The sequence below is a fragment of the Choloepus didactylus genome, chromosome 16 (genome assembly GCF_015220235.1).
Source record: "Choloepus didactylus isolate mChoDid1 chromosome 16, mChoDid1.pri, whole genome shotgun sequence".
In the NCBI taxonomy this organism is placed as follows: domain Eukaryota; kingdom Metazoa; phylum Chordata; class Mammalia; order Pilosa; family Megalonychidae; genus Choloepus; species Choloepus didactylus.
This window is the reverse complement of record NC_051322.1, coordinates 35,999,550-36,008,073: the sequence shown is the minus strand read 5'-3', so window position 1 is coordinate 36,008,073 and position 8,524 is coordinate 35,999,550.

Sequence of the window (8,524 nt, the reverse complement as noted above, 5' to 3'; positions counted from 1 at the left end):
ATGTTATAGGGTACAATTCCACCATATTACTTACCTCCCTCCAGCTATTCCAATATCCCAGCATCTAAAATAAATATATAAAGTTTCAGTATTCATAGGCCTTTTGTAAATCTTGTCTTGTTTGTTACTACCCCTTCCTCTCACTTAATCTCTTTCTCCATATTCAGGGATGTCTAGGCAGTGAGCACCCTAACTTGTTCATATTGAAAGGGGGTGTCAACAATATGGGGAAGGGGGCTGCATCTGATAGTTGATTTTAAAGATGCTGTTGCCTCTGTGTTTTAGGACTTGTCTGGCACAGGAACACTCTGGTGGATTTAAGTTTCTGAGAGATAAAACTTAGTGAGTGAATCTTTTATAGAATCTCAGGGAGGGACCTAGGTATTTGGGGACTACTTTTGGTAAGGGCATACCATTCTGTGGCCATTTGGGCTGTCTAGCTGAAGCTTACATAAGAGAAACTTCCAGAATAGCCTTGACTCTATTTAAGGTCTCTCAGCTGTGGTAACCTCAGCTTGTTACCTTTCGTTTTTCTCCCTTTTGGTCAAATAGGCATTTTCAATCCCTCACTGAGAGGGCCAGGCTTATTCATGGGAGTCATGTACCATGTTGCCAGGGACATTCATGCCCCTTGTGGGGGTAAGTTAATGAATTTATTTGCCAGTTGGGCTTAGAGAGAGAAAGGCCACATGTGAGCAACAAAGAGGCACTCAGGAGGAGGATCCTAGGAACAATTATAGGGAGGCCTAGCCTCTCCTTTGCAGCAACAGTCCTCCCAAGGGTAAGTCCCATGGTAGAGGGCCCAGCCTATCAAACCACCAGTCCCCTATGTCTGTGAGCACATCAGCAACCATCGAGGTGGGGGAGCCCAAAACCCCTGCACTCTCCACCAGCTCCTCAAGGGGGCTCCGCACATTTTTTTCATTGTTTTTTTTTTTTAAATCAACTATATAAAAAATTTTAAAAAAACATACAATAAAAAAAATTTCAAACAAACTGTAACAAGGGAGTCCAACATGTTCCTACTCTACCCCAAGAAAACAACCCAATATAGCAACATTTCTGTGAACTTGTTCCTACCATACCTATCAGAAATTAACAGACCATAGTCATTCCTGGGCATTCCCAGAATGTTAAATTTACCCACGATAGCTTATCTGTTCATATTGAGTTATAGTTCCCCCTTCATTAATTGCTCTCTATTGCCAGTTCCCCTGCATTCTACATTATAAACCATTTATTTTAGGAGTCTGTTGTTTAACCTCCAGGTGTTTGTGAATTTTCTAAGTCTCTGATGATTATTGACTTCTAATTGTATTCCATTGTGGTCAGAGAATGTGCTTTGAATAATTTCAATTTTTTAAAATTTATTGAGGCTTTTTTATGTCCCAGCATATGGTCTATACTGGAGAAAGTTCTGTGATCACTAGAGAATGTGTATCCTGGTGATTTGGGATGTAATGTTCCATATATGTCTGTTAAATCAAATTCATTTACCTGATTGTTTAGGTTTTCAGTTTCTTTATTGGTCTTCTGTCTGGTTGATCTATCTATAGGAGAGAGTGATGAGTTGAAGTCTCCCACAATTATTGTGGAAATATCCATTGCTCCCTTTAGTTTTGCCAGTGTTTGTCTCATGTATTTTGTGGCACCATGTTTGGGTGCATAAACATTTATGATTGTTATTTCTTCTTGTTGAATTGTGCTTTTTATTAGTATGTAGTGGCCTTCTTTGTCTCTCATAACATCCTTGCATTTAAAGTCTATTTTATCTGAGATTAATATTGCTACTCCTGCTTTCTTTTGGCTGTAGCTTGCATGAAATATTTTTTCCATCCTTTCACATTCAATTTCTTTGTGTCCCTGTCTAAGATGAGTCTATTGCATATAACAAATTGATGGTTCATATTTTTTTGATCCATTCTGCCAATCTATATCTTTTAATTGGGGAGTTTAATCCATTTACATTCAGTTTTATTACTGTGAAGGCATTTCTTGTGTCAGCCATCCTATCCTTTGGTTTATGTTTGTCAGACATATTTTTTCCCTCTCTCTCTTATTGTCCTTTGATGAAGCAATATTGAATCTCTTTAGCGCTGAACCTTTCTCCATCTCTCTCTCTCCTTTCTTTGTTTCTCTGTCGGTAGGGCTCCTTTAATATCTGAAGTAGGGCAGCTCTTTTATTAGCAAAATCTCTCAGCATTTTTTTGTCTGTGAAAAATTTAAGCTCTCCCTCAAATTTGAAGGAGAGCTTTGCTGGATAAAGTATTCTTGGTTGGAAATTTTTCCCTCTCAAAATTTTAAATATGTCATGCCACTGCCTTCTTACCTCCATGGTGGCTGCTGAGTAGTCACTACTTAGTCTTATGTTGTTCCCTTTGTATGTGGTGAATTGCTTTTCTCTTGCTGCTTTCAGAACTTCCTCTTTCTCCTCAGTATTTGACAGCCTGATCAGAATATGTCTTGGAGTGGGTTTGTTTGGATTTATTCTATTTGGAGTTCACTGGGCATTTATGCTTTGTGTATTTATATTGTATAAAAGGTTTAGGAAGTTTTCCCCAACAATTTCTTTGGGTACTCTTTCTAGACCTTTACCTTTCTCTTCCACTTCTGGGACACCAATGAGTCTTATATTTGGATGTTTTATTTTATCTATCATATCCCTGAGGTCCATTTCTATTTTTTTTCCCCCATTCTTTCTTTTGTTCTTTCTTTTTCTGTTCTGTGGCCCTCAAGGTCACTGATTCATTTGTTCATCTTCCTCTAGTCTTGTACTATGAAGAATTTTTTAATTTGGTCAACAGTTTCTTTTATTTCCATAAGATCATCTATTTTTTATTTACTCTTGCAATTTCTTCTTTATGCTCTTCTAGGGTCTTCTTCATGTCCTTTATATCCTGTGCCATGCTCTTCTTCATGTCCTTTATACCCTGTGCCATGCTCTCATTGTTTGTATTTAGTTCTTTGATTAATTGCTTGAAGTACTGTGTCTCCTCTGATCTTTTGATTTGGGTGCTTGGGTTTGGGTTATCCGTATCATCTAGTTTTTCCCTATGCTTTAAATTTTTCTGTAGTTTTTGGCCTTTTGGCATTTGCTTTACTTGATAGGGTTCTTTTAGGATATGTAGGATTATTGAAAGACTAACCTCTAATTTCTCAGATCTACAGCTTGGTGGAGTACAGTTTCTCTAACTAACCAGCAGATGGCATCCATGAGTCACCTATTCCCCTCAAGTCAGTTCTCCCCAAATTTGTCTTTGTGGTGTGTGGGGATCTGGTTCTTGTGGGGTCCAATTGGTGCACCAAGTTTGGGTGTGCTGTTGGTGCTGTCCGCCCTGAATGTGGGGCATGTGTCTGAGTGGTCAGGGAGGGAGGGCAGCTTTAGTAATCAAACCTCCCAGGTGTTCCTGGTGATTTAAGGCTATTGCAAGAGTCTAAACCTTCATTTCAGTCTCGCCACAGATTGTCTCTGCCACTGACCCACAAATCCTTGGTATTGGTGTATGGTCCCTGGGATTTCTGAGTGGGTCCGTTTTCCAAGCCTTGCCTTTCTAGGGCCTCTGCTGAGGGAAGGTTGTGCTACATCACAAGTGCACACCATCCCTCAAGGGAATTTCTGGGCTGCTGGGCCGTGTAGGTGCATTCCCAGCCTGCTGTAAGGATGGCTGCATGGGGAATGTTAATTTCTCCCTTTTCACACAGCTCTACCTTCCCAGCTCTGGGACAATTAGCTTTGGGTGCACAAAAGGCTATTGCCCATGCCCGATATTGTGGCATGTGGGTGTGTTGCTTGAAACACTTGCCGTCGCATTGAGTTTTTTGGCACAGCTCTGGGCTCTGGCCCCAGTGCCGGGCAAGAGCGTTCCCAGCCCACCGGGAAGATGGCTGCAAGGGGAGTAGTTATTTTCCCCTTTTGGCTCACCTCTGCCTTCCTCACTCTGAGACAATTAGCAGCAGGTGCAGGAAAGGCTATCATCCACACCAGACATTGAGGTGTTCGCCCAGCCCGTTCCTGCCGCGCTTCACTGTGCGGTTCTCGCTGCCGCATCTGCAGCCGCTTTTGGATTTTTAAAAAAAGAGCCAGCCTGACTCTAAATGCCAACCTGTGGTTTCCCCACACCACAGCGTGGCTGCCAGATATTCAGCAGGCTTACTCACTCGTTTCAGAACGCAGATTCCTGGTTTCACCAAGTGCATGGTCCCCTAGGATTTAGCAGACCTTGTCCAGCTGTTGCATCACTGAAACTGGTGTTGTGGGACACTTTCTGGCTTTTATCTAGTATTTTTCATGGAGGTGTTTTTTTGCCCTGTCTCTCCTAGCCGCCATCTTAGGTTCTCACCACATTTTGTTTATCCACTCATCTGTTGAAGGACATTTGGATTATTTCCATCTTTTGGCAATTGTGAACAATGCTGCTATGAACATCAGTGTGCAAATATCTGTTCATGTCACTGCTTTCAGATCTTCTGGGTATATATACTAAAAAATGAAATAGCTGCATAGTCAGTAACTCAATATCTCGTTTTCTGAGAAAACATCAAACTTTTTTCCACAGTGGCTGTACCATTATACAGTCCCACCAGCAATGAATAAGAATTCCAATTTCTCTACTTCCTCTCCAGCATTCGTAGTTTCCTGTTTGTTTAATAGCAGCCATTCTTATTGGTGTGAGATGATATCTCATTGTGGTCTTGATTTGCATCTCTCTAAGAGCTAGTGAAGATGAACACTTTTTGCATGTGTTTTTTAGCCATTTGTATATCCTCCTCAGAGAAATGTCTTCTTATATCTTTTGTCCATTTTATAATTGGGCTGTTTGTACTATGGTCTTTGAGTTGTAGAATTTCTTCCTATAGGTAAGATATCAGCCTCTTATTAGATACATGGTTTCCAAATAAATTCTCCCATTGAGTTGGATGCCTCTTCACCTTTTTGACAAATTCCTTTGTGGTACAGAAGCTTCTAATTTTGAGGAGTTCCCATTTATCTATTTTTTTTTCTTTTGTTGCTTGTGCTTTGGGTGTAAGGTAAAAGAAGCGATCTCCTAATACAGGTCTTGAAGATGTCTCCCTACATTATCTTCTAGGAGTTTTATGGCACTGTCTCATATTGAGGTCTGTGATCCACTTTGAGTTAATTTTTGTATAGGGCATGAGGTAGGGGTCCTCTTTCATTTTTTTTGGTTATGGATATCCAGTTCTCCCAGCTCCATTTGGAAGAGACTGTTCTGTCCCAGTTCAGTGGATCTGATGGCCTTATCAAATATCAGTTGACCATAGATCTCGGGGTCTATTTCTGAATTCTTAAATCAATTCCATTGATCAGTATGTTTATCTTTGGGACAATGTCATGCTGTTTTGACTACTGTGACTTTATAGTAGGCTTCAAAGTCAGGAAGTGTATGTCCTCCCACTTCATTTGTCTTTTTATAATGTTTTAAGCAATTTGAGGCTCATCTACCTTCCAAATAAATTTGATAGCTAAGTTTTCCAAGTCTGCAAAGTAGGTTGTTGAAATTTTGATTGTTATTGCATTGAATCTATAGATCAGTTTACGTAGCATTGACATCTTAATGTTTAGCCTTTCTATCCATGAATGCAGGATATCTTTCCATCTCTTTGGGTCTGCTTTTATTTCTTTTAATAAAGTTATGCAATTTTCTTTGTAAAGGTCTTTTACATCCTTGGTTAAGTTTATTCCTACATACTTGATTTTTGTAGTTGCTATTCATGAATGGCATCTTTTTCTTGAGTGTCTCTTTAGTTAGGTCGTTTCTAGTATATAGGAACATTACTGACTTATGTGCTTTAACCTTGTATCCTGTCACTTTGCTGAATTTGTTTATTAGCTCAAGCAGCTGTGTCATTGATTTCTCAGGGTTTTCCAAATATAAGATTGTATCATCTGCAAATAATGACAGTTTTACTTCTTCCTTTCCAATTTGGTTGCCTTTTATTTCTTTGTCTTGCCAGATTGCTCTTGCTAGAACTTTTAGCAAAATGTTGAATAACAGTGGTGACAGCGGGCATCCTTGTCTTGTTCCCGATCTTAGAGGGAAGGCTTTCAGTCTGTCATCATTGAGTACTATGCTGGATTTGGGTTTTTCATATATGCCCTTTATCATATTGAGGAAATTTCCTTCAATTCCTACCTTTTGAAATGTTTTTATCAAAAAAGGATGCTGAATTCTGTCAAGTGCTTTTTCAGCATCTGCTTAGATGACCATTTGATTTTTCCCTTTTGATTTGTTAATGTGTTGTATTACATTGATTTTCTTATGTTGAACCACCCTTGCATGCCTGGGATGAACCCCACTTGGTCATGGTGTATGATTTTTTTAATGGGTCTTTGGATTCAATTTGAAAGTATTTTGTTGAGAATTTTTGTATCAGTGTTCACTAGGGAGAATGGTGTGTAGTTTTCCTTTCTTGTAGCATTTTTATCTGGTTTTGGTTTTAGAGTGATACTGGCTTCATAAAATGAGTTAGGTAGTGTTCCATTTTCTTTGATTTTTTAAAAGAGTTTGAGTAGGAATGGTGTGATTTCTTTTTGGAAAGTTTGGTAAAATTCCCCTTTGAAGCCATCTGACCCTGGGCTTTTACTTAGAGGAAGCTTTTTGATGACTGATTGGATCGCTTTACTTGTGATTGGTTTGTTAAGGTCTTCTATTTCTTCTTTAGTCAGTCTAGTTGTTCATGTGTTTCTAGCAAATTATCCATTTCCTCTCAGTTGTCTAGTTTGTTGGTGTACAGTTGTTCATAATACATGAATTTTTATGAACTTTATTTTCCATCTTCTGGCATGCATATAACTTACCAAAGCATATAGAGTGTCTGCTGTGTTGTGATCATTTCCAAGCAGCATGATATCATGAGTGTTATGGAATAGCATTATGCCCTGTGTCATGGTGAGAAATCAAAGTCCCTGTTGGCTAAATGGTGAAAGTTTACATAATCTTAGGTAAGACCATGAAGGTATTCTGCTATCCATACCAAGCAAAAGAAAAGGTTTCTAGCATTCTTTGCTAACAGATATAGAAGATAAAATGATCATCAGATTAATATTTGCATACCAGGATTTTAGTTGATTTGTTCAAATATAAAGACTCTATCTGCTATAGCTGCATTATGAATACCTAATTAAATTCAGAAATATCCACTGTTAATCTCCAAATTCTACCTGTCTTTTATACAGGCCAAGTAGACATATTTCAATTTTTGATCATGCCACTAATCTCAGAAATTTCCCCTAATATGTTCTGTTGCTTTGGGGTTTGTATTTTGGTGAGGAGAAGCTATCACTTGGTCCTTCTTATCATCGTATCATTGTAGCCCCCTTTCCATGGATCAGGAAACCAACACAGAAGAATCTTCCACCTACTAAGTATGTCTATTTCAGCTATTCATTTGGGAAGTGGGGAAATAAATACTCACATTTGGGGAAACACTGAGTCCTTTTTGAGATGGAATTTTGGCCAAAACTCCATTCATCACTAGAACTTTATTAGCTTTTATTCTGCATTTGAAGAATAAATTGGCATTTTGAATCTCTTAGAATTAGCATTCAAAACAGATGGCCAGTGAGCCCTCAAAACTCTGAGTATTTCTCTTTCCCCAATGCAGAGTCACCCTTATTAAGATTACAAGTCACTTTGAAGAAGGGCAAGAGGAAGTGTCACAGTATAAATGTTAGCTGTGGAACAGAGTCCTTAATCAAGGACGTGCAACCTTCCATTCATTTAAAAATCTTGGGATCTGTAAAGTTAAGTCTGAGAATCAGATGAGAGACCATGACTTTCTATTGTGATCACTCAACTGCAATTCAACATTGTACTCTGCACACCCTGATCTAACACATACAATCAATTTCCACACATAAACCTCATATTTCTACTATAAATTGGAAAAATACTGAAATTCATTGTGTGTGTATGGGACTTAATGCCTGCTCAGAAGTTATTCTTTATTCTGATCCTCCTTGGATTTACCAGGATTTGAGTCTAATTATGGGTCTGGAAGCAACAAAAAGGTGGGTCTTGAGAAAATCAGCACTCCTTTGCAAGTTGAGATCATTACAGGATATTCAGGCAGGAAAAAGCTAACTTCTTCAGGCAAAAGAGGCAGGGTGGTTTCTGCTAGCAAAGGAGTCCTGGCAGGTTTGGGGCATTCAAGGTACTCACATTCATGGGACTCTGTGTAAACATCTCCTCTATGATCTTTAGAATCCCACTGTTACCTGGTGACTGCTCTCTTCCTTTAACATAAAAGACCTGATGAGTCTGTATATTCATTTTGCATTGCAAGTCATCCAACCTCAAGACTATAATTTTGGTTGGGCTTTAGAAATATTGGTCCTCTTGCTGTAAGAAATAAGGAAATCCTTCAAGACAGCAATTGGACTCATAGTCTCTGAAGTTTATCCCATCCTTTGAACCACTAATTTAAAACCCTAATATTGTCTTTCTTCTCCCAAGTTCTACATTACATTAGGAGTAGCCAGCTCCACTCCATATTCCTTGTATGC